We start from the raw sequence: 27,599 nt of genomic DNA, 5'->3' as shown, positions 1-27,599 counted from the left end.
TTCCCAGCCAGTGACTTGGCTTCTGAATATTCTCTTCACACCCACTTCACCTCCAGATCCTCCCAGCCAGTGCTTGGGGTCTGAGATTCAAATGCTGCTCCCCAGCCTCAGGGCTTTGGGCGGGGGTGGGGCTGCTATTCAGTGTGAGATTAAGTTCAGGTGCTCAGTTGTGGGCTGGGCCGCCTCTCAGGCTCAGTTCCCTCAGGGGGTTTATGCAGAGACCTTCAACAATGGATCCAGGCTCCTGCCTGCTTGGGGAGCCCTTGTCTGCTCCCCCCTCCGCTGTTGCCTCCTGAGGGGGCCTGAGTTGTGGGAGCACCCCACTCCCCTCTCGACCTGCCAAAGAGACCCTCTCACCAACCCCTGTCACCTGTGGGTGGAGGGACCCTCATGGCTGCTGGAGATTCTTTCCCCGAAGCCCACTCGGATCTGCTCTTCTTGGTGCCACGTGGCCACGGCAGGGCTGGGCTTGGCTCTGCATCTGCAGCGTGAGGGACCTTTTGTGAGAGGTTTGCAGGGCTCTCTGGAACAGAAATCTCCTCCACTCCACCGTTCTGTGGCCTCTGCTGTTCCAGAATTAGCCGGGAGTTCTTTTTCACAGATGTTCTATGGGCTGTGGGTTCGGAGCTATGTGTATGTGCGTCTTTCTACTCCACCATCTTGGGTCCGCCCCCCCCCCCCCCCCACTATAGATCCTTCTTGCCTTGGGCTCAAGCATGATTTGTTCAGTTTGCTTAAACAAAAAACATTTCTGAGACACAAGGCAAATTAGTGGGTGGTGTAATGGACCTGGCAAAGGAAATGAAAAATCACTGCAGTTTTTTTTGGCAAGAAAAGGTCAAATGGGATCACAAAGGTTCAGAAATGACTGAACAGACTGAACAATAAAACGTAAACGATCCTGGCTCTGGAATCAAAAAAGTTAGATCCAAGTTCAAGATCTGCAACTGTGTGATTATGGGCATATCACCATAATGTCTCAGAAGCTCAATTTCCTCACTTTAAAATGGAGAATAATATATTTTAGACTACTTGTTTAACAGAATAATTGCAAGGTTCACTTAAGACTAAGGGTACAAAGGACTTTGAAATCATAAATGATTACATAGATGTCAACAGTTATTATTAAGAAGGGCCATATGACAAGGGATATTTGGAAGGGTTGGATTTAGGAAACTGAAGCCAAGAGAGGGGAAGTGACCTCCTCTCAGTCAAATTGTTGGGAAGCAGCAGAGAAAGGAGTCAAAGCTGAAACTGCAACTTGAAATTCAGTGCCTTTACCATGAGAATTCTCACACTGCCTCCATATACCATGGTGTACCTTTATCCACATCAATCAACAAAGCAGCCTTTGTTCCCAGAGTATGGAGGGAATTAAGAGCAGAAAAAGTATTGTTGTGGACTTTGGCCAGGCTATGAACCCCATTAAATTCTGATTGTTTGTATAGCACCAGAAAAAGGAGATATTCCAAAGGCAAATCAATAGCATAGTAAGTATTGCACTATGCAGCAAGTCAGTCGGTCAATGAATATTTTCTATTCCTACAATATGTGAGGCACTGAGCTAAGCAATGGGGATTCAAAGAAATGCAAAGGACAGTCTCTGCCCTTGAAGAGCATACAATCTAATGGGTGAGACTGCAAGTAAAGTAATGCGTAAAACAAACTATATACATAAAATAATCGCAAGAGGGAAGGCATTAGAATTCAGAGGGATTGGGAGAGGCTTCTTGGAGAAGGTAGAATTCTACTTGGCACTTGAAGAAGTCCATGAAGCCAGGACACAGAAGTGAGAGGGAGACAATGGAAGAGAGTCAGAGAAACCATCCAGAGTGGTAAGATGGCATGCCTTGTTCGTAAAAAAGCAAGGAGACAAGTGTCACCAGACTGAAGAGTACACGGCAAGGAATAAAGTGTGAGAAGAATGGCAAGGTGGGGGAAAGGAGGTTATGCAGGACTTTAAATGCCAAACAGAGAATTGTGTATTTCTCTCTGGAGAGGATAGGGAGCCATGAGGATTGTTAGGTGGCTTTTGTTAGATGGCTTAATGGAGAATGGATGAGAATGGGGAGAGATTTAAGGCAAGCTGACTCAACCAAAAACCTATTGCAATGGTTCTGGTATGAGGTGAAGAGGGCCTGCACCACAGAGGTGGCAGTATGAGAGGAGAGAAGGCAGCATATTCAAAAGATATTGCAAAGATGAAATCAACAGGCCTTGACAACAGATTGAACAGGAACAGGGGTAGTGTGAGAGATCATGAGGAATCAAGGATGACCCAGAATAAGTGCATAGGAGAGGTTCAGAGTGATGTTTCAGATAAAAGGAAGAGGAGATTGGCTGACCATTATAAAACATTATACTTGGTAGATTTATAACTTCTCTGTGAAGGACTTCAAAAAGTGCTCCTTCCTCTAAAATGCTGCCCCATGTCCATGCAGTCACAGACCTCTAAGAAAGAAAGTAAGATGCTAAAAATAAATACTTACCCCTCAAATTCTGAATAGTGAAAGTTTCTGTTAAGGCCATCAATAACTTTCATGTCTTCTGGAATCAACTGGAAATCTAAGGTCTGCAGGGGGAAGACAGGGTGTCATAATAAGTAGGACCTGCTTATTGCACCTTAGAATGGAATAGGCAAATTAAATTGAATCAGTCACACTCTCCACTAAGACTCTTGTTCTGGTATTGAAGGAGATTAGGTAACTAAAAATTAGTGAATCCCACTTGATAACCTCCATCTTCCTATCGGTGGAATCACCCTTCCCTAACTTCTCCTTTTAGAGTTGTAGCCTTTCCAACTTAATCTAGAAGTTTCCATTTCATGAACCCCTTGAGGATTCAGGATTTTGGTCCAACAGGTTCACGTTAAGAAAATCTTTTTATCCTGCTTAATGTAGCCACAAATTTCTTGAAAATATGCCTTCCCTTGTGACAACAAGCATGTGAATGTTTGAAGTCATATAGGTTTACATCTGAAAAAATTCAAAATTCAAATGCACACAGTGATTTCTGTGTCTGTGTGGCTGTTACAGCAAACTCACCACTTCTGACTTAGTTCAACAGTCAAATTTCTCATCCTACACGTCTCTCATCAAATTGTTCCCAAATAGCAATGGCCACAGGAGTGAAAAGTGTGAATGCAAACAGATTCCCAGTATGTGACCAGATGCATGGGTATACTCTCATTTGCATTCTATACACATAAGAGACCTCCTTCATTCTCTTCTGTTACCATATAATTCTATCTCATCACTAGTATAATCACATGATCATGATACTATGGATATTTGCACTCTTGCAGTTCAAATAAATGTCAAGCTGTTTGAAAAACATGACACCTTACAAGCTGTCTTGAAACTGTCATGGACTCTCATAAGCATTCAGCAGAAAGAAACCTTATACTGCCTGTCATTGCAATATCGAGGATATTTCATCTCTTAAATATATCTTCCACTTGTGATACTATACTTCAAGTCGGTGGATTTTCAAGTAAAGTGGTTGTCAAAACTGGTCAGTGTTGCAGCAGAATTTCTTTGAGGCTGTAGCCAGTATGCCAGTGGTAGATAAAAATGAAGTTGTATCTAGAGAGACCCTCTCCTAACAAAAATTATTGTAAATGTAAACGTTGTTAAAAATGAAGCAAAATACTGTACCTTAAGTACATTTATTTAATATTTAATAAAGTGCTTGTTATTAGCCAGTAGAAAAGTAAGTCTTTTCTATAATAGCTAGATATTTAATTTTATCAAATTGTTAGGTGGCTAAAAATTTTAAATGAACTTCAATCTTACAAGAGATATATGTTGTAAAATTCTTTTACCATTTTTTGCCACAGTATTATTGGAAGAAGCATTTTCTCTTAACACTTATTTTAAGTTAAAATACAGAAATAAACTTGATGTGGAAATAGCTTTAAGACTGTTTAACTTTTGTTGAGTCCAATATTATAAAGGTGAATTCTGTTAGTTAAAACACATTCCAAGTTGTAACACATTTCACGTGCTATTCATATTCAAGAAAGTTGGTAAAAGAAATTTAATAAGAAGTCTTGTAGATAGTTGTAGGATGTGAGGTTTTAGTGGAACACTTTTTAAAAATCATAGTCAATATCCCACATACAATTCATAATTACACCGAGTTTATTTTGTATTTAGAATTTTCATAATGATGGGTAGAGTAAAATTTATGTTTTATTATTACATAATGAAAATTGCAATTTGGAGTTTTTTGAGTAAAACTTATCATTGTTATTTTAAGTATTTAACAAATACATCTAAAACAATATTATGAACAGAACATTAAATTACCCTGGTGGCTCACAATATGTTGTATGTTGCTGTTGGAAAGAATTTGCGGAACAAAAAAATTGGAAACCACTGCCTTACTCAACACTTCCACAATGTAAGAAGTAAATATCCCTGAAGTATCCTTGTACATATTAATTCTCTTTTCCCTAATGCTAATACTTTAACTCCTTTGTTCTGGTTTTAAGAGTGTTAGGAGGGTGGAACATGCTATCTTTATTCATGAGGGTAGTTACCCAACTTAAGAAATTTATAAAATACTTTGAAAATCATCATGATTCCCTCTCATATAGCTACCATGCTCCCCAAAGAGCTCTCTCTATTAAAATTCAAGCTGAAAGGCCCTATGCCCTCTACCCAGTTCCTTCTTCATCATGTAACAACCTCAAAGCCCTGTTCCTCTTTGTACACCCTAAAGACAAATAATTTAACAAAGAATCAACAACAATTAGGAACTATCATTTTATCTAAGTTAGCCTCATTACTAATTTAAACAGTAGATGGTAGAGTAAGGCTGGCACTCTCCCAAATTCACCTCTAAACAATAATAAAATAATACCCCAAATGAATTCTAAAGCATCAGAACCAACAAAAGGGTAGGGTGAAAAAAATTCTCCAGCCTAAGATAACGCAGAAAATCAGCAGGAAAGGTCTGTCTCACAGGTAAAGGGAGAGCAAAGGCCAGACAAACCAGTAGTAAGACCCAGAGCCCAGGCACAGGCCAGGACAAACAGTCCCTGAGCAGCAGTTCAGAGACCTCACACCTCCAGAAAATCAGACCAGTGATAAGGTCCCTCTCTCCTAGCACAAGAAGCTTGGGATAGTGCCCCCTCCACCTTAGGAACAGTCCAACAAAATAGTCACAAAATAATCTCTGAAGAGTCACCAAATATACTGGGAAATGAGTAACAAACAAACAAAAAAAAGCTGACCACAGAAACATACTATGGTGACAGGGAAGATGAAAATACAAACTCAGAAAAAGACAGCAATATTAAAATATCTACATGCAAAGACTCAAAGAAAAAAATCTGAAATTGGTCTCAAGCCCAAAAAGAACTCCTACCAAATCAAAAGAACTCCTGAAGAACTTTAAAAGGATTTTACATGTTAACTAGGAAGGGCAGAAGAAAACACTGGAAAATAATGGAGAGTGATGCAAAAGAATCATGAAAAAAAGTCAACAACTTGTTAGAGGAAGCACCAAAACTAGAGAAAGTTGTACATCAATTCACTGAAGAAAATAACTCTATAAAAAGAATTGATCAAATGGAAAAGGAGGTATAAAAGCTAACTGAAGAAGGTGATTGCTTAAAAATTAGCATTGGGAAAGTGGAAGCTAATGACTCCATGAAACATCAGGAGTCTATCAAACAAAATAATGAAAAAACAGAAGAAAATGTGAAATGTATCATTGGAAAAACACCTGAACTGGAAAATAGATCCAAGACAGAGAATTGAAAACAACTGAAACTGAAATTTCAAAACAGAGTATGGACATTATATTTCAAGAAATTATTGAGTAATACTGTCCTGATATCCTAGAACCAGAAATTAAAACAGAAATTGAAAGAAACCACCAGTTACCTCCTCAGAGATCTCCAAAGGAAATGCCTAGGAATATTATAGCCACATTACAGAACTTCCAGGTCAAGGAAATAATACTTCAGTCAGCCAGAAAGAAAAAACTGAAATATTGTACAGCCATAGTCAGAATTATAAAGGATTTAGTAGCTTCTACATCAAAGAACTGGAGGGCTTTGAATATGATATTCCAGAGGGCAAAGGAGCTAGCATCACAACCAAGAATCATCTATCTAGCAAAACTGAATATATATATAACCCTCAAAGGGAAAAATTGACATTTAATGAAAGAAAAGACTTCCAAGCAGTTTTAATAAAAAGATGAGAGCTTAACAGAAAACGTGATTCTCAAATGCAAAACTCAAGAGGAGCATAAAAAGGCAAACAAGAAAGAAGAAAAAATGTAAGGGATTCAATGAGGTTAAACTGGTTTCATCCTTACATGGGAAGATGATACTTGTAATTCTTTTTTTTCCTTTCTTTCCTTCTTTCCTTCTTTCCTTCCTTCCTTCCTTCCTTCCTTCCTTCCTTCCTTCCTTCCTTCCTTCCTTCCTTCTTTCCTTCCTTCCTTCCTTCCTTCCTTCCTTCCTTCCTTCCTTCCTTCCTTCCTTCCTTCCTTCCTTCCTTCCTTCTTTCCTTCCTTCCTTCCTTCCTTCCTTTAACTTTTAACATTCATTTTCACAAAATTTTGGGTTCCAAATTTTCTCCCCTTTTGTCCCCTCCCCCCACCCCAAAACACCAAGCATTCTAACTGCCCCTATCACCAATCTGCTCTCTCTTCTATTATCCCTCTCTACCCTCGTCTCCATCTTCTCTTTTGTCCTGTAGGGCCAAATAACTTTCTATACCCCTTTACCTGTATTTCTTATTTCCTAGTGGCAAGAACAGTACTCGACAGTTGTTCCTAAAACTTTGAGTTCCAACTTCTTGTGAGCCTGAATCACAATGAATCCATTGTGGGAGGAGTTTTTTGAATGGAATTTTAACTGAAATAGAAAGTCGGTGAGAGAGAAGCCTGCATGAGCGGGATGAGGGAGGAATTCTGCCCAGAGGAACTTCTCTGTGGGGAGGTCTAACAGAAAAAAATGCTTAAGATGTTGGCACTCTCTGGATTGATGATGTGTACCTTGCTAAATCTTACCTCCTGGTATTCTAATAATAATGTTCTAAATAAATATTTTGGTTTTGCCTTTGAGAAAAAGAGTTTATTATATCTTACTAACCAACCCTGGTAATAGGTATACATACTAATAGCAGCTGCTATGGGTATTGCATTGGTGTTACACCCTCTCAGGCAGCCAGAAGGGTGGGGAGAATGATAGGAGGGATGGGAATGATATATAGAGATTACTTTGATCAGATATCCCAAGGAGGTACTGCAAACTAAAGATATGAGAAATCTTAAATTTAATATGTCCAAAGCAGAAATCATTATCATTTACCCTGAAACAACAATGATTTCAAACCACCCAAAGTTCTGTATAAGGAACCACTAGTTTTCAGTATCTCAGGTTCATAATCTCTGTGTTATTCTCAATTCCTCACTTTCCCTCAGCCCCAAATTACAATTAGTTTCCAAATATTGCTGTTTCCACCTCAACATCTGTTATATCTCATTCCCTCTCTCTGCTCAGACAGCTGTCATCATCACTTCTTAATTGCATTATTGATCACTTTCCTTTAAATCACTCCCCAATTTAGTCCATTCTCCTCATTGCCGACAAAGTCATTAACTTTAGATACAGATCTCACTGTGTTATTCGTTTATTAAATAACATTTTTTATCGCCTTGAGGTTAAAATATGAACTCCTCTACAATCTGGCCCCAACTATCTTTCTCTTGGTTCCTCACACAAAGCATTGCATCTCTTGTCTTCTTCCCTTTGTACTGGCCATCTTCTATGCCTGAAATACACTCTCTCTTCACCTCTACCTCACAAAATCCCTTTCTTTCTTTGGCATAACTAAAGTACCAATTACTCTTTGACTCCTTCCTGATTCCTTTAACTGCTAATGCTCTTGCTTCCAAACTACTATATATTTTACTATTTTGTATGTATTCTCTTTTATATTATATATGTGCATGATATAATTTGAATAAATACAAAGCAGTTATTCCAAAATGTGTATTACATAAATGTCACACACATTGTCTCCTCAGAAAATAGAAGTGAACAAGTAGTTTCTTGGAGATCTTTTGAGAATAGTAGAGAATGTGCATGGTCACATTTGTATCCACCCAACTGAATCACTGAAGTCCACTAGACTCTTCAGGCATCACCTCCCTAATGTCCAACTTTCAGACTTCTCTATTTTTCATCATTTCCTCCAATATTTCATTCACCAAGAACCAAGTTTGTACAGCTGCTTAAACCAACATCTGCCCATGCCTCTTTGCCTCAAAGTTCTCTTTGAGTCGTTTTGCATTGAAGCTTTTTGCCAAGACGACCACCCCTCGCTGAATCTGGTATTGGAGAGCAACCTGGGCTGGTGTTCGATTGTGCTTCTTGGCAATGGATCCCAGGACTGGGTCTTCTAGGAGAAAGGGAGACTTTTCATCTACTCTGCAAGAAAAAACAAACATTTCGAGATCTGTGGTCAGGGAGATGGCCATTTACACAGTAAACTTACTTTACATTGCTCTAGCATTTTACAATTTTCTTTCTTTTGTTGACATTGACCATCATATTTCATTTTACTCACAGTATTCCATCTCCCTACTCCTTCCTTTTTTTCCCCAAATTTAATAATTTATTTATTTTCAGTTTTCAACATTCACTTCCATAAGTTTTAAATTTTCTCCCCTTCCCTCTCTTTTCCCCCCTCAAGATGCCATGCGATCTTATATGGACTCTAAACATACATTTCTATGAAATACATTTTCACCTTAGTCATGTTTGCATAGAAGAATTATAACGAATGGGAAAAACCATGAGAAAAATGAAACAAGTCATAACAAAAGAGAAAATATTGTGCTTCATTCTGGGTTTTGACTCTATAGAGTCAGACATGGATGGCATTTTGCATCATGAGTACATTAGAAATGTTTTAGGCATTGCTGAGAAGGGCTAAGTCTATCAAAATCAGTCCTCATACACTGTGGCTATTACTGTGTATAATGTCCTCCTGGTAGTGCTCACTTCACTTAGCAATGGTTCATATAAAACTTTCAAGGTTTTTCTGAAGTCTGCTTGTTCATCATTTCTTACAGCACAATAGCATTCCACAACTTGTTCAGGCATTCTCCAGTTGATGGGCATCCCCTTGAAGTCCAGTTCTTCACCATCAGAAAAAGAGCTGCTATACATATTTTTGTTCATGTGAGTCCTCTTTCCATTTTTATGGTCTATTTGGAAGCAGTATTGCTGGCCCAAAGGACTTGCACATTTATATATTTGGGCATAGTTCTGAACTGCTCTGCAGAATGGTTGGATTATCTCACAGTGCCACCAACAATGTATTAGTGTTCCAACTCTCCCACTTCTTCTCCAATACATATCATTTTCCTGTTTTGTCATGTTAACCAAGCTGACAGGTGCGATGTGATACCTCAGAGTTGTTTGGATTTGCATCTCTCTAATCAAAACTGATTTAGAGATTTTTTTCATTCAACTATTGATAATTTTAATTGCTTTCTGTGAAAACTGCCTGTTCATATCCTTTGACCATTTATCAAATGGTGAATGACATGTATTCTTATAAATGTGACTCTGATCTCTATTAATTTTTAAAATGAGGACTTTATCACAGACACTAATTGTAAAAATTCTTTCCCAGTTTTCTGCTTCCCTCCTAATCTTGGTTGCATTGGCTTTATTTGTGCAAATCCTTTTCAATTTAATGTAATCAAACTTATCCATATTGTACTTCATAATGTGCTCTTTCTCTTCTTTGGTCATAAATTCCTAGTTTCTCCATAAATCTGGCAGATATGATATTCCTTCTTCCCTCAATTTCTTTATAGTAAGAGCTTTTATACCTAGATCATGTAACCAGTTGGACTTTATTCTGGTATATGATGTCAGGTGTTGCTGTATGCACAAATTCTACCTCACTATTTTCCAGATTTCCTAGGAGTTTTTGTAAAAAAGTGAGTTCTTATCCGAGAAGGTGGGGTCTTTGGGTTTATCAAGCAGTAGACTGATATAATCATAGACTACTGGATCCTATGTATCTAAACTACTCCACTGATCTACCTCTCTATTGTGTGTACCAAATAGTTTTGATGAGTGCTGCTTTATAGTACAATTTAAGATCTGACATGACTAAGCTTCCTTCCCTAGCATTTCTTTTCATTAATTCTCTTGATATTCAGAATCTTTTGTTCTTCCAGCTGAATTTTGATGTTATTTTTTCTACCTGTATAAAATAATTTTTGGTACCCTTTTACATTTTTCAACGTATTTCCATACAATACCTCCTTTGAACCTCATAACAATACCATGAACTGGGCAAAGTAAATGTTGTAATATTTTCTTTACATATAATGAAATGAGGTTAAATGAATTCTTCTATATCATGCAGCTAGTAAAATGGTAGAGCTGGATGTCAAATACAGTTAATTATAGCCCCACATTCAATGCTGTTTCCACTACTCAATGTTGCATAATTTATGAGTATACAAAATTTGGTAGTCAACTTTATTAGTGATTGAGGAATCCATTCCAGACCCCATTTCTTACATTCCAGGCTCTCTATGGGATCCTAAAGCACTGTATGCTACCAACACAATGTCCTTTGACTTGCAGAACTCCAACAATTTGCTCTGGTTCAGGTAAGGATGGCATTCCACCTGCAGTACAATAAAAACTAAAACTGTAGCTTATAAAAATAAGATTTATGATGACAGAAGGACAATAGTAAGCATTTTAATAGTTAAAGGACTTGAGAATTATCTAGTTACACCTGGAACCACAGAATGTTAGCAGAACATATGTCTATTTCAGTCTCTTTTCATATAGAACCATTAGTGCTGAAAGGGACAGAAAAAGTATTTTTGAGTTAAGGGAAAGCTTGAAATCAATAAATAAATAAGATTCAGATACATCCATTGATTAATACTTTGCTGCCTGAAAAATGTAGTAAAAGTACTTTGGTTTAATAAAAATTGCTTAAATATGTTTGAGGAAATATAGCTTTCAGGTATTAATTATTTGAGCAGTTTTGAATAGAAAATAAATTGTGTAACAAAAATAGACTCAAATCACTTTCTGCATTATATAGGATGAAATACTGAACTTCTGTGAAAAGTTTTATTGTTTTAAGGATCAAATAAATAAATTTTATTTATTAAAAACCAGGAAAATGTGAGAAGGAAGAAATTTCAAGAGCAATAAATGAGATGTAGGACCATGATGAAGATAAGAATTCCAGGGAGCTATGGTTGCTCCATTCATTTGTCAAGAAGAGAAAGGATAGGAAAGAAGTTGCACTAGAAAAGGAATTATTTTACCTGGTTGCAGACAGGCTTATATTTAAGCCCAGTTTTATTCAGGATCATCTCCAATTGCCTGCAGTTGAAGTTGGACACTCCAATGGACTTCACAAGGCTTGCATCCTTACATTTCTCCATGGCCTGAGTAGAGAGGGATTGTGAACCACTATGGAATCTTAGAGAACATGTGAAGTAGAATCCCCCATTCATCAGCTATCCTTGGTCTTTTTACTTCCTCTCCTCTGATTTGAAAAAAGAACTCAAGGAGAGGGAATGTCACAGAATGAAAACCTGGAAGAGGCTTTAGATACAATTTAGTCCAACCTCCTCATTTTTTTCTCTTTTGGTCAAGGAAATTAGCCTCTAGAGAAGTTATTACCAAATGCGAGGTAGGAAGCAAACAAACCATGACTTGAATTCAGATCTCCCGACCTTTTTAACTATGCTGGTTCAGAGAATGGCTCTTCATCAGGTATATTACTACTTTTAAAAGAAACATAGTGACTCAATCTCATCTACATGACACTCGCTCCCATATACCTTTTCAATCAAAGCATGAAGAGTTAAGTGGAAGTTAAGTGCTTATTTCAGTAAATGAAATTTAAAATCATAGGAGCCAAAGCCAAGATACTTAGAAATATCAAATTAGGCTTTCATTCTTTCAAATGGGTGACAAAATCTATACTACCAAGAAACAGAAATGGCAACAACTACCAGAAAACCAACACCCCCCCCCCCCCAGTCCTCAGCTTCTACCTACTTTTCCTTATCTTTCCATTTTGTTATTTTCTATCACATCAATTACTCTCTCTCCTGCCATCTCCATTCAATTTTTTCCTGGATTCTTTCCCCTTGATCTGAATCTGACAAGATGTCTAAATTTCTTGGAGTTTAGTGAAATTCTGGGAACATAACTCTTCTCCAGGACTCTCCATTCGATAACCCACCACAGAGCACCCAAGATCCCACTGCCACCAAAAGAGGCTGCTTCAACAGTATCTTAAAACACATAATACCCTGAATTTTCTGATTAGTCAGTCAATACCAATTCAATCCTCATTTATATGATTTTTATATTAGTATAGAATAAAAAACCAAATCGTTAGGGTTACTTGACTTCACTCTCTTTTAGTCCAGATGCTGTTTTTCTTCAAATGATAATAGAGATGACTCATACAACATCAACAAATAAGTGTCAGAGCAGAAATTAGAGGTCTAGGTTCTTATCCCTGCACATATTCCAATTTAAAAGACTGCCTTGCATCTTTTCATTTGATGAAATTCACTGCCAGCTACCTGAGAATCTTCTTCTCCAGTCACAATAGCTTTTAGGCAGGGCTAACTTTACCTCAAAGCTATAGTCTGTTTTTTGTCCTCTGCTTCCACAATCACTTGCCTCCTAAGTATTACGCACATCTACAAAGTCACCAATAATTTTGTTATTTTCATCCATTGGCATGTTCTCTTTTCCAGGCTGCAATTAAAGAAGGGAAACTTGTCTATTTGAGATACTCAAGCAAGTGAATGATGCTATTCTATTCAACCTACTGTTTACGATGCATAAGGCACTGTGCCAGATGCCACAGATAAAACATGTAATGGCAATGTACTTCTTTCCTTGTAGGAGCTTACCTTCTACTAGTAGGAATGAAGAATATAGATAATTGTAACAAAAGTCTACAGGACCAGAGATGTAGACCTGGAAAAAAATCTTACAAATCATCTAATCAAACTCTCTCTTTTTATTATATATTTAAACTTTTATTGACAATTTGGAACACAAAATGATTCTCAACAAATATTGAATTAAATTCCATGTAGAAGCATATTTCCTGAAACAATTAAGCAAAACCACCAAACTTAACTACATTGTTCTGATTGATAAAATGTGCCACTTTATAACTTGGTAGTCTACTGATGTTTAAAAAGAAAACGTTTCTTTTAATTTGAATAGTCTAGAACATTTTATATAATTGTAGTCATGTACATGCAATCAGTCACTCACCCAAAAAGCATTTAATAAGCACCTCTGATATACTGACTTAGGCTCTTGGTTTCCCAAAAGGAAACAGTTCATTACTGGATAGCTTTAGTAATTCCTGTTTTGTTCCCAATGGCCTGGAATCAAACAGCTAAATCTTTGATTCATTTCTTATTTATTTGCTGGTTAATCAATCTTTGTTAGTTGTATATTTTTCACTTGATTTAATCCTACCCTCTCCTAACACAATCATTCCTCTTCCCTCTCTCACTCCCCTGTTGTCCCTCTTTAGTGCAATCAAATGCCCTGTCTATTTCATCTTTTTTCTTATTCTTCTCTTTTTTCAGTAAAGATAATAGAATGGTCCATATATCCCTTCATCCCTCAATCCTCTCTTCCTATATGGTATTTCTTTTAAGCACCCATATTCACATTTTATCTTTCCTGCTCAATGACCAACAGACAACGCTGGGTTCCTATTTCTAGCATGTAAGAAGAACTAGACCATCACTTAGATTCTTAAGGATACTTGGACTTGTTGACTTTTGTCCCTTGTATTTTTTTTGGAGGCAATTGGAGTTAAATGGCTTGCCCAGGATCTTACATCTAGTAAATATGTGAGACCTTATTTGAACTCATGTCTTCCTTACTCGAGGACTGGTGCTCTATCCATGGTGACACCTACCTGCTACTGCACCTTGCATTTCAAAGACTATTAAAGATGACAGCCGCCAGAAGTCAAGGCAGACCGCCCAGCTCCCACATACCTACTTAAGCAGAAATGAACTTCATGTCACATTGAATAATGATCAAGAAATTTATAAGAAACTATAGTAAGTGAACTCTTCTACTTCAGAACTGCACAAAAGTCATCCAGGAGCTCACAGACAAGAAAAGTACACCCTTTCCCTCCTCCCAAGCAAAGCTACCCAGAGAGATGTGGCATTTGTACTTTACAATGAAAGCTCTGTGTCTAGATTCTGCAAGAATGGAGGACTGACCTGAGAAATCCCCAGCATACAGACCTTGAAAATCTGGGAGGGTCCAGTGGAAAAACTACTGACCTGCTACTGAACTTCTGAGGTCAGAACAGCCAAAGTCAAAGTCAAGGGTATCTGGACACTCTGTTCTGATATGTCAAAGATGGCCCTGAAAATCCCACTCTGGACATCAAAGAACATTGGCAGCCAAACTCTAGGAGATGGAGACCAGTGCAAGAATCCAAGGAACCCAGACCAAGACTAAACACAGCACACCACTTCACCCAAAGGCTGAGCAAGGGCCCTTGGGTAGCACAGGAACAAAGCCCCATTCAAGAAACTGAATCCACAGATGAATAAATCAAACACCCAAAATAAGAATTTTAAAGAGTTGTAAATTGAACTAAAAAATAGATTTAACAGTGTAACAGATTAAATATACAACATAGTAACGAAAATATATTTAATACACTGCTATTCAACAAAAAGAAGACCCCAATTACTGGAATAGGTACTCACTATAACAAAAACTGGTAGAAAATTTGGATGGCAGTATGGAACAAATTAGATTTAGATCAATACCTCATATCTTATGCAAACATAAGCTCCAAATATGTGTGTAGCCTATATGTAAAAGACTACATCATAGATGAATTAGACTTTCTTACTCTGTTTCTAATCTAGGCAGGTTTGCTCCTCATAAGGCAACCTGGGGGACTCACCAGACCTGTGCTGACCTTGGCAGAAACAATGGATAGGCAGTAGCACTTCTATAGCTCAGAACTTTCTAACTCAAGTAATCCACCAGCCTTAGCCTCCCCAGAAGCAGGTGTGGAGAAAAAAATAGGCAACACAAATATTATGAGATATCTTGATGGACTAAAAAATGTAGAAATCCCCCAAACTTCTTGGTGGTCCAACATTAAAAAGTCCCTCACCCCCATGCAATGAGAGTATGAGCTTGATAATGGACGTAACCCACTGTTGTAGCTTCCTCCTGTCCTTGAATAAGAGATATTGAATTTTTTTCTAAAAGGACAGCTTTCACAATTATCAAAGACTAATTGGAAAATTGTGCTCTCTTCCCCTTATCATCTGCTCTTGAACATCTTTTTTTTTTTTTTATTCTGATGGTAAATCCTATTGTTTGTGTTCCAAATACTCCCTTTTTCTCCTTTTACCAATCCCTAGTCTATCCTGTGAAATGCTGTTTTTTCTATCCTAGGTTGCTACACTGTGCTGCTGATTGGCTTTGTACTCTAAGTAATCTGAAGGTTATAAAAACCAAAACTATTCTAAATCAAAAATAGGAGTTTGCTATCAGCAAGAGCAGATTCCTTAGCACTCTCATAAATCTCTAAGGTTTTTCTCCCATCTTTGACTCACAGTCATTGGACCTTGTTGAGTATATTCTTCTCCTACGAAGTCAAGAGAATTCCCCAACACAGGGACTACAGGCATTCACCACCATGTCCAGGTTCATCTCTTAACATTAAATCAGCATATCCTTGGACATATTTACTTGTAGGCACTTAATTTAAACATTAGGTAAATGACACCCAATCCTATCAACAACAGTTTTTTTCCCCCATCCAAACTTTAATCTGTATTCCTCTATATAACACAGAAATAAGAATAAAACATTCCTTCATTCCTTAGAGAAATAAGGGTGAAAACTGCTAAGGCAAAAAAGAGAGAAATGTGGTCAAAGAGTCTTTGTATCTAGAGGGGGTTCTAGTACTTACTTCAAAAGAGACAGGAAAATGCATAATATAAAGGTCAAGGTAATCAAGCTGAAGATCCTTCAGGGAATTTTCCAAGGCAGGCCTGACCAATTCTGGGTGGTGACATGTATTCCAAAGCTAGAGGGATTGAAGGAATATTTACAGTAACATTGAGTATTCTTCATCAAAGAAATTTTAAGAGGTGGGACAAATTGGGGCAATGCTAGCATAGCAGAAAACATTCCCAGAATGGCCAATTTACAGAAAAAAAATAGTGAATAGAGTCGAAGTTCATCCTTGTCACTTAATCTCTCTGTGCCTGCTTCTTTCTAAAATGAGGGATAATAAGTAAATTCTATCTACCTCCAAGACTTCTTACATTCACAAGAGATGCCACATGTTTTGCAAACTGCAAAATGGACTTCTTTTGGAATTAGAGAAATTTACCCATTAGAGCTTGGCAAGGGTCTTGAACTTCCTGTTGAAGGAGGTTCTGAGTGAATGTACACACAGTATGGAGACATCTCTGAATCAGGAGGTTTTAAAAGTATTGAGAAGCCTGGCCCTAGAAAGGTTAGGAGAAGTAATCATGGAATGAGGTGCTTTTTCTGAGCCAAAAGTAGAGGACCCAGTGAACAATGAGGTTTCCTCCAACTTCAGTTAATGCCAGAATTTTGAATATTCATGAAACTGTGTTTTGGAAATGAATTGAGATTTTCTTCCACCTATGCAAGGAAGCAGCAGCTACAGAATCAAATATCAAAAGAGATGATAGGGAAGTAGGCTTTTCAGGGCAGCTCCTTCATTTTCATCTTCACCTTATCTGTTGGGTAACTGCCTATTTTTTCCTACATTGTTTCCTAAGATTGAACATAAAGGTGTTTTAGTAGCACACAATAGACAACAGGCTAGACTTGCAACTTTCTGTTCCTAGAGTTTGGGAGGAGATTTTAGGAAATGGAAATCAGCATTGCTATTACTTTAATTCCTTGCTAGTTACTTTTCTTTCTATTTTACTTTAGAAATCTTTAATACAATTTAATTAATTGTACAAAAGGTTTAGATTATTCTAATTCAAACCCTTGCCCCCAACAAATTAATGTACTGACTAACATCTGCAAATTTCAGAATTGGAGATTGGAGATCAAAGGAAAAGAATAAAAATTAACTAGAAAAAAATGATAAAGTGTGTTTTAATCCCTTTCTTGTCTAAATCCAGTTAAATATGGATATCAAAACAAGACTATGAGAAAGCCTATAAATTAAGCCTAGGAGATTTTAAAATCAAGTAGTATGTTGCTGAATTTCTAACAAATTTGAGTGTACATTACTGCTGTTCAGCAGTTAAACCCATGTAACCTTCCTTGAAAGGAAGTTACAGTGTACTTCTTCTCATTTTTGACTTAAAGGTATTCTTTGTTTTCCCAATGATAAGGTGTTTTTAAAGAATGAACAATAAGTCTGCATATATATGATTTGTATCCTTTGCAATAAATCTGGAATTGAACTTCCTGTCAGAAAATTTATTTCCAACTTAGAAAAAAATACAGGTTTGTCAAAGACTAAATTCCACAGTAAGAATATTATTTTCCTACATATTAACTCTACTTTTGATCTAAGTCTAAAAAAATAAATCCACTAACTGATCATTTCATTTTCTTTTCCAAGTTTGGTCAAGGACCTTGCATCCTGATTAAAAGTAGGAATAATTTAGAGTCTTTAGGACCAAATACAAACTGCTAACACAATTATGAAATTATCAGTTCAGAATATGAATTCACTTAATACCAAAAATCTTACATTTGACATGTCATAATAAGAGAACACTCTCATAACTGTTCATTCAGAAAATATGGTCCCCATACCTCCTTGATAGTTTTTTGTGGAGGTGCTCATTTCACCCATTGTCCCTGACTTGATTTCTTAATTATTTATTTGGGAAAATTAAATATCTAGCTATTTTATACTGCCTTATAGGAATGCAAACTCCTGTAGAACAAAGACAGCATGTGTTCTTTAATGAGTGTCCCTATGCAAAGGTGCATCTTGCTTATTAACTGAAAGACTACTCTACTTTTGAAATTAAATGACAGGGAGTTTAATTCCATTGTTTCTTATCAACACTAGCTAGCCTTCCTCTTTTCCTTTATGCAGAAAAATTCATTTTTATTGTTTCCTTGGTTGAGAGGATTCTTTCTTGCTCCACATAAGATATTGTCCTTAGTTTGTCACATATTTTTAACATGAAAAACACCCCACAAAATTCAATTAGTTTTTTGTATACCTTGCCTGTGTAGAATGTGTCCTTTCTGGTCACTATCCCATCTGCAATCTTTGCTTGGATTGCCTGTCCAACTTCTTTTTCATTTTCATATACAAAAGCCCCATCAATATGGTGGAAGCCCACTTCAATAGCCACCTTTGTGGCCATCTCACTTTCACTTTTGGGAGTCTGCGGATTCAAAGGGAGAGAATTTCAACCTGGATAAAGACACCTTAGCCCAGTGGACACTTTGGTCCCAAAGGACAAAAAATACTGTTTTTCCTTCTTAGTCAAGTACTACTTAAGTTCTTCCATGCACAGCTGCATTTTGTCATTTGTTTTCTTTAGATCCTGATGTTTGTTTATTTTTCCATTCAGTCATTCTAGGAAGTATGGGGCTATTAGGTAACAGAGAGAATTAGACATTTTGCCAGATAGACATCTGCCCAAGTTAGCTGAACTCTTTGGCTTAGATTTAGTCTTTAGGTTTTGGTTTTAGGATCCGATGCTACATTTCATGCCTTTCCTCCTCCCACAGTCATGTATAATTAAATGTTTTGTTTTAAGTATATTGAGTTATAGGCTACTTTAAGACAGCACAGTACCAGACAGAGTACAGGATAGCACAAAACTGAGCAATACTAATTCACATTACAAAGCCCATTTAAAGGAGAAGGAGGAAAGCTTTCAACTATGAAAAGTTTGGGAGAAGGCTTTTAGTGCATTGGGAGTGGGGTGGAATGAAAAAAAGATAAACTTAAGAAAATTACTACCAATCATGGATTCATTAAAAAATTATCTTGATATCTACTATCCACGACCATTCATTTAAACTAAAATTCTTGAATGACCTAAAAGGTCAAGACAGACAGTTTAGAATTACTGTTAGGAAGACTATCCCTGTAACCTCAGCTATCAGATTGATAAGGATAAGAGGACAAAAGCATAGAGTTCAGAAATATTGGAGAAGAAATAGTGAGATTTTGCCAACAACCGCTTTAAGTACAGTTATACAAGATCAATTAGTCATAAAAGAATTAGAACCATTCAATTAAAAAGCTGGCCACTTACCCAGCTCAGTGTAACTTATTTTTGAATTATATATAACACTGTTTTGTATTTTTTGACATGTATATATAATGTATATATAATATTGTATGTTGTTATTATGAATTTTTTTTGACCATTGCTTGAGTTTGCCTGATTTAAAGCAGGTTGTAAGTGGTGCTTTGAAGTGTAATATGTGTATTTTATGTATACTGTAGTTATGAATAGCTGTGAGAGTTGTACCATAAGGAAAGCTGAGCATCACAGAATTGATGCTTTGAAATTCTGGTGCTAGAGAAGACTTTTGAGAGTCCCTTAGACAGAAAAGAGAGACATCTAATGAGATAGTTCAAGAAATTAATTCCCACTTTTCACGGGAAGGTCAAATATCTTAATGAAATCTTAAATACTTTCACCACATAATGAAAAGATGAGATGCAATGGGAAAGCCCTGATGTTGAGAATGATTAAAGACAAAAGGGAAGGGGGACAGCAAAGGATTAGATGGATAGATAGTATAGTGGAAACAATGAACATGAACTTGGACAGACTGAGAGACAGTGAAGGGGCTGTTGTGAAATGGGGTCACAGAGTCAGACACAACTGAACAGCAACAAATATCACATGTATCATTAGGGTGAAAGTTATATATCTCAAAATAATTTTCAGGAAATAAAATTTTGGGTTACAGGGAATAATGTACCAGGTTCAGCAGCTTTTCCCACAGACTATAGGCATTATTACTACATTTTTAAGGGAGAATAGAAAAATAAAGAAAAAAAAGATTGTGGGTGAAAAGGACAATCAAGTCCTCCAGCAATTTTCTGGGGAAAGTTGAACATCTAGACAATGATCATGGACTCCAGGAGCTGGTTTCAAGCTTGGGTAGGCTCCACATCAAAGTAAGGTACAAAGATGCCAATATTAGCATAGAGTCTGAAGGCCTTGGAGGCCTGTCTCTTCCCCAGGTGCCACATTTGATCAACCGCCAGTCAACTCAGCTGCCCCTTGAACCCTTCATTCTCAAGAATTCTCCATCCTCCTGCTCAGCAGCAACTGCATCGGCATCCACATTTTCATGGAAACGCTGGTGAAGTGTCCCCATCTTCAAAGTCAGATTCTGAGGTGTTGTCCATGTTTTTCATATCAATCACTGCAGAGCCTCCTCCCTAAATATTCTCCTTTAAACACCCCCCCCCCCATTAAGGGGAGAACTCATTCTGTGTAACTCCCACTGGGCCCACCAAGCTTGCCATGTGCCTCAAATAGTAATGTCACTGAAGCTCATGGTTGGAAGTGTGGGGGAGTTAACTAGGGAGTTAAGGTGGGGCAGGGGAGAAAGGCATTCTCCCACTGTGGGATGATCCAAAAAAGAGAAAAATTTTTTTTGATAAAATAGAATATACTTTTTTGTTAAACAGCAACAATACAGTAGGAAACACAGGAACAAACAGACCTATTAATAAAATGATAAATTTTTGTTGTTGTTCTTGGTCCTTCATTCTGTAAGAGGACCATGACATCAGGGAGATGATGCCATGACATGCAAGTGAATTAGAATTCAGTGATGGAGGGCTGTGCAAACTCACCAGCCTCACGGTCTCCTCCAGAGCCATTTGAGTCCAGTGGCAAGATATAGATCAGGATGACTAGGGATAGCCCAGAATGAGTGGGAGACCATAACCTTTTTAAGCTAAGGTCTTTAACATTTGAGCTCGACTGAGGCAATGCTCACTCAGTGATTTCAGGCTAGGTAAGAAATGAGGCAGAGAATGACCTTTTTACCTATTTTAAAAAAAATCAGTCTAAAAGAGAAAGACCCTCAGGGTATCTGTCCAAGAAAGAAAAAATTGCTTTTTATATTCAGTCTAAGCTGGTCAGGGCCCAAAGAATGACAAAGTGAGTGTTGGTCTGTTACATATTATAAAACTATAAATATTTTATATCTAATATCAAGAGGTAGCATTATTTGTAAAGGAGATAAACTAGAATTCTTTTCTGTAAATACAAATATCCATTGTGACCAATTGCATTTGATATAGTGATAGAAATGCTGCCTATAACAGCATTAAGACAAGAAAAAGAAGCTAAGGGAATAAATATAACAAGAAACAAAATTAAAATTTTTACAGATAATATTATACATGTACTTAACCCTAAAGAACTACAATTAATTGAAATGGTAAATTCATCAAACTTACAGGATATAAAATATATCCAGAGAAATCATTGGTTTTGCTATATAATACTAATAAATCCAGCAGGTAGTGATGGGGGAAAAATACACTTAAAATTACTGTCAAAATGTAAATAAGATATTTTGGACTCTACTTTCAAAAGAATGATCTTAATAAAATATCAAAAAACTGTTTAAGGGAATAAAGCCTACCCTAAATAATTCGAAAAACATTCATTGCTGGTGGGTAGGATGAAGCAATATAATAAAAATGAAAATACTACCAAAATTGTTTTACTTATTCAGTCATACTTTTCAAACTACCAAAGAATTAATTGCTTTATAAAAGTAGAAAAAATGTAACAAAATTCATATGGAGGGAAATCAGTCAAAAATAAAAGGAGAAATAATGAAAAGGAATGTGAATTAATGGGGCAGGGGGCCTAGCAGAGCCAGATCTCAAATTAAACCTTACACCACCACCTCACCTCATACGCACACTTCAGAACAAGACTCCTGAGCATTTTCAGTCAATAAACATTTGTTAAGGACCTGCCATGTACCTATACTAAAAGAGGCAAAAGATAGTCCCTGCCCTCAAAGAGCCTAGAACCTAAAGAAGGTGACAATATGCAAACAAATATATGCCAAGCAAGAAATATACAGATATAATTGAAGAGAGGGAAAGGCACTGGAATTAAAAGGGGTTAGGGAAGGCTTCCATCAAAAGTTGGAATTTTAGCTTACAGGTTAGTAGATGGAGGCAAAGAGGGAGAGAATTGCAATCATGTGGGATAATCAGAAAATATGTTCAGGACTCAGAGAAGGAGGGTTTTTTCCCTGAAACTAGCCTAGATCTTGGAATCAAAAGTTACATGTAGGTGAGCAGTGTAAGGTGTTGGAAGGCTGGAAAGATACAAGAGGCGTAGATCACGAAGGGCTTTAAATACCAAACTTATTTTGTATACAAAGTAGCAGTTAGGGTTTATAGAGCAGGGGAGTGATATGGTTGGACCAGAGCTTTAGGAAACTCACTTTAGTGGTTGAATGAAGGACAAATTGCAATGAATAAAGACTTGTGGCCCACAGATCCATCAGCAGGACATTGCGATTGTTTAGGTGAGAAGCGAGAGCCTTCACTAGAGTAATGGTAGAGTCAGAGGAGAGAAGGAGGCATATATGAGAGATGTTGTGAAGGTAAAATCAACAGGTCTTGGGAAAAGATATGGGGGGTGAGATATAGAGACAAGTAGAGCTAAGGCAACCAGGAGAGAGTGATGTCTTCAAAACCTAGAGAGCAAAGAGTATCAAGGAAGGGAACTACAGTGTCAAAAATAAAGGAAAATGGCTTTAGCAAGTAAGAGATCATTGATAACTTTAGACAGAGCAGCATCACTGGAATAATTAGACTGAAAGACAAGAGGGGTTAAGAAGACAGTAAGAAGTGATCAGACTCCCAAAGAAATAGGAGCATTGGAAAATAAAAGGAATAGGGAAGGTCCCATTAATATGTTCCAGCCAGAGATCTTTCTCCAATGGTGAAATGATACAGGTGTAGCATGGACCAAGAATCTGAAGAAGATGAAACAAGTTGAGCTTTTCTACATGGCAATCTAGAATGCCACCAGGACTACTTTCAGGACTTATGTTCCAGTGGAAAGAGCACACTGGTTTCCTCCATGGAACATCAAGAGGGAATAAAGTATAGGATGTATACTTTATATAGGAGGGGATAGTTATAAGTGGCTTTAATGCCATTCACAGAATTTTATATTTGATCCTGGAGGTAATATGGAGCCACCAGAGTGGACTAAATAGTGGTGTGATGTGGTCAGATTGATGCTTCAGGAAAATTTATTTGACTGCTGAGTAAAAGATAGACTAGAGTAAAAAGACAATTGAGGTCAGGAGATTATTCAGCAGAAAATAGTACAAACAACAGTTCAGATAGGAAGTGATGAAGGCCTTCAGCAGGGTGGTGACAGTGTCAGAGAAGAGATGAGGTCATATGAAAAATATTATGAAGGTAAAATCAACAGGCCTTGGCCACAGATTGGAAATGGTGAGCAGGACGTAGTGAGGAGTCAAGGATGACACCTGGGTTATAAGTCTGGGTGACAGAAAGGATGGTAGTGCACTCAACAATAATAGAAAAGGTTAGAAGGGGAGAATTTTTAGGGAAAAAGAAAATTAGTTCAGTTTTGAAGAAGTTAAGTTTAAGATATCTATAGAATATCCATTTGGAAGTGACTGATGTGCAGTTAGGTCTAACTGAAGGTCAGCTGAGAGATTAGGCTGGATAAGTAGATCTGAGAATCATCAGCATAGAGATAATCATTGAAACCATGGTAACTGATAGGATCACCAAGTGAAATAGTATAGAGGGAGAAGAGAAGAGGACCCAGGATACAGATCTGGGGGACATGCATAGTTGGTGGGTGTCATGACCTAGATGAAGATTGGTAAATGAGACTGAGGAGAGGTCAGACAGGTAGGAAGAAAGCCTGGAGACAGCAGTGTCATGGAAACTGAGAGAGCAGAAGGTATCACTGAGAAAACAGGGAGTGACAGTGTCAAAGACTGGAGATGTCAAGAAGAATGAGAGCTGAGAAAAGACAATTAGATTTGGCAATTAAGAGATCAATGGTGATTTAGGAGAGAAGGATTTCAGTTCAAAGATGGAGCAGAAAGTCAAGTTGTAGAAGACTAAAAAGAGATTGAGAAGAAAAGTATAGACATCCATTATGGATAGAGAGGAGAATAATTCACAGGGATGGAAAGAACAAGTGAGACTTTTTTTTGAAGTATGTTTACAGGCAGTAAGAAAACAGTGAGTAGACAAGGAGAGACTGAAGATAAGTGAGAGAAAGATGGAATGGAATCACAGAGGGCTTTGGTTTGGGAAGGAAAAAAGCAACCTCTCCTTGTGAGAGAGGGGTAAAGGAAGAAATAATGGCAGAAGGTCTCTCAGAGGCAGCTCTTGGGAATCGGCCTCAATTTTTTCAGCCAAACAGGAGGCAAAGCTCTCAACTGAGAGGGTGGGTGAGAAAGAATCCTAAGAGATTTGAAAAAGGATGAAAAGATTTGACAGAGCTACTAAAAGATTTATCTTTTATTGTTTATATCTGATTATCTTATTAAGCATCTTTCAAGTCGTAAGTTATTTTATTATAATGTTATTTATATTCAACAAGATTTACAAAATAAAAAATGTAACATGAAGTTTTATAAATAATAAGAAGAAAATGAATCTTCCTAGATTATTTCTTACAGATGGCCCATATAAAATACAAAATATTAATAACGAGTTTGTGTGTAGAGTTTTATTTTTTGTTTTCATAATTGTCAGTAGATTAAAGTGTCATATTTTAAAAGTATAAGTATAAAATGCAAGTTATATTTTAGAGGTTTAGGAGGGAAAATTATTATTATTGTATACATTTATTGAATAAATCTAAAAGGTTACTATGGATAGATTATTAAATTACCCTGGCAAAATAAAATTCTTTGTTTTTGTTAAAACACTGAGAACCTCTGGCTTGGAGTTATGGCAGGGCATAATGCAGATAACAATCCGTGAACTACTTAGCAAAAAATGCTTCATGAAGTTCTATGAAGAAAAAGTATTCATCACCTGGTTGTCAACCATTTGTTGATATCTCCAGGTCCTAGGATAGGAGAATCAAAGTCTGTCACCAGGCTCATGTAAAAATCATAGATAAAAAGGACTTTTCAATGATGAGTCCTTTCTCATATTTTGAACTTTAATATACCGCTACTTTGTGCACTTCCTGTTCTAAGGATGTTTGAAGGTAGGTGCTATTATTAACCCCATTTTATAGTTGAGGAAAACAATTTAAAGGATCCAGGATATATCCTTAGTGTTTAAAGCCAGATTTTCACTCAAATCTTCCTGACTCCAAGCTCAATCCACTGAGCCATACAACTACCCAAGGAGAAGGATTATACACAAGAGCAATGCAGAACTGCCAGCATTCCCAACCATAACAAAAAGGTCAATTTAAATATCATTTTGTCCAGAAAGCTTTCCCTGATTCTATCTTTCCTTCTTCCCACTTGGTTATTAGCCTCTATTTCAAACTTCTCATAATTCTTCATGGTATAACTCTTTAATGCAAATACCATATAATAATATTTATTGTTTTCTGCATTTGTGTCTTCTTTCTCCTTTAGGTTAGAAATTTAAAAATTAGGGGCAGTGTCTTAACTAACAGACCAGAAAGTATTAAAGTGATTCCATTTTTTACTCCCAAGCTTGAAGGTCCCCAAATACCAAGTTCTGTTTTCTTGTCAGGGTAGTGCTGCTTGGGCTTGTGCTCTTCCCCAGTTAATCAAGATGCCCAGACATTCACCCTATGTAACCTCAAAAATCACAAATTTCTAGGTAGATAACTGTACTATACAACCACAGAAATTCCCTTTTTCATCCTCACAACCCTATTTCCAAAAGTCCCCATTTCACCTCAGAAAATGGAAGAGGCAGACAATACATGTCTGATAGTTAGACAGTGACAACTAGGGAGAGAATGGGTTTAGAGCTGTGGCTGTTGGTCTCAGCTGGGCTATTTCCCTACAAACCCCAAACTCTAAGAGCCCTACCATTCTGAATGAAGGAAAAAATAAACTGCCTGCTTTCTGAAGACCACTATGTGGAAGCAGGGAGGGAAGGGGCTGGAAGAAAGCTCTTTCTCTTATCTGGCCCCCTTCTGTGTTCAGATGTTGAGCAAAATGTATCCTCCCTTTCCCTACTATTCCCTTTCTTGTCTCTTTCCCTTTCACTACCTGAAATATTCATATGGCAGCACAAATATTCCTCAAATACAGTTTTGCTTGCTATTCACTCTTTTTTGCTCCAATTCTCAGACTACATCAATATCCAGGCACCTTCATGCTGGTTTGGCATTTCCTGCATCTCAATTTGAAATAAAACAGACTCCCTTCTCCTCACCCCCAGGGAAGTCATGGGAATCCATCCACCCATCTTCTAATACTCTGAGGTGCAAAGGTTCAATAAAGTGTATAGAATACAACTGGATATTCTTATGAGGCCCTCTACAGTGGTAGATTTATTTCAAATACGGAGTATGTTCATAGTAATTTTGCAGCTTGATGTGTAAATATGAAATGCTTGTGATTATGTGCATATGCCTTCAGAGCAAAAAAAAAAAAAGCTCCTTGACTTTCCCTAGATAAGCTCCTTCTCTCCAGTGTGGTTCCCATTTCACCCTCAAGCCTAAATCAAAGGAATACCGGGCAATGTTAAGAACCAAGTCAACCACAGATGAAAATAATATTCAAAATGATATAATTAAATTTAAATTAAATGAAAATTTATGAAAGGATTACATTTTATATAATAATTTAGAAATATAATTAAAATCCTATTAAATCTGGCAAATATTCAATAAACTTTTTTAAAAACACGACTAAACAGAAGTAAGGCAGAGGGCAGGACCTCTGTTTTTCTCTACTGCCTCCTGAATAGAGTGTGCATAATAACACAGCCCCACATCTCTCTGTTCATCCATTTAAATATGATCTCTCATGGTCTCAACTATGGGAAAAGCAGATGCAGTGGACACTGTCTGTCACAGATACTCCTCTCCTCTCCTCATACACTCTCAAAAGCTTTTTCAAACTCTGGGCTTAATGAAAACCCTTCCTCTCTCCCATCTGAGGGCTGATCTCACCTTAAGTTTCTTTTCCCACCCTGGAAAGAACTACAACTGCCAGAGTCTCTGTGGTCAGCTGGTGGTGGTTAAATTTGAGACATGATACATTTACCACAAAGTCAGGTTTATACAGAAGTTCACTATCCTGCATTTGACATGTAATTGTGTACTTCTACCCCAAAGAGTCTCTAGCACCATACTGGGTGGAATGGGATGAGAAGAGAATTAGGATAACTCATTCCATCTGCCCTTCCAGTGTTCTCCTCACCCTCACCCACAAACCCCCTCCACTCTTTACTCACACCTATATTTCCATAAGTACCAAGTCCCAGAGTCGGGATGGTATTCCCGTCATTCATTGTTACTGTAGGACATCTGGAAAGAGCCATTTCTTTTCACCTCACAGGTCA

General features: G+C 37.3%; 1 pseudogene; it reads right to left on the bottom strand.

The window, feature by feature from the left end:
* Window positions 1-2,267: 2,267 nt before the first annotated feature.
* Window positions 2,268-27,578, bottom strand: LOC140531355 (prostaglandin-E(2) 9-reductase-like; annotated as a pseudogene).
* Between the last annotated feature and the right edge of the window lie 21 nt (window positions 27,579-27,599).

The sequence above is a fragment of the Notamacropus eugenii genome, chromosome 3, assembly GCF_028372415.1.
Source record: "Notamacropus eugenii isolate mMacEug1 chromosome 3, mMacEug1.pri_v2, whole genome shotgun sequence".
Lineage (NCBI taxonomy): Eukaryota > Metazoa > Chordata > Mammalia > Diprotodontia > Macropodidae > Notamacropus > Notamacropus eugenii.
The sequence above is the reverse complement of the archived record's forward strand: the minus strand, read 5'-3'. Positions and strand labels throughout refer to the sequence as shown.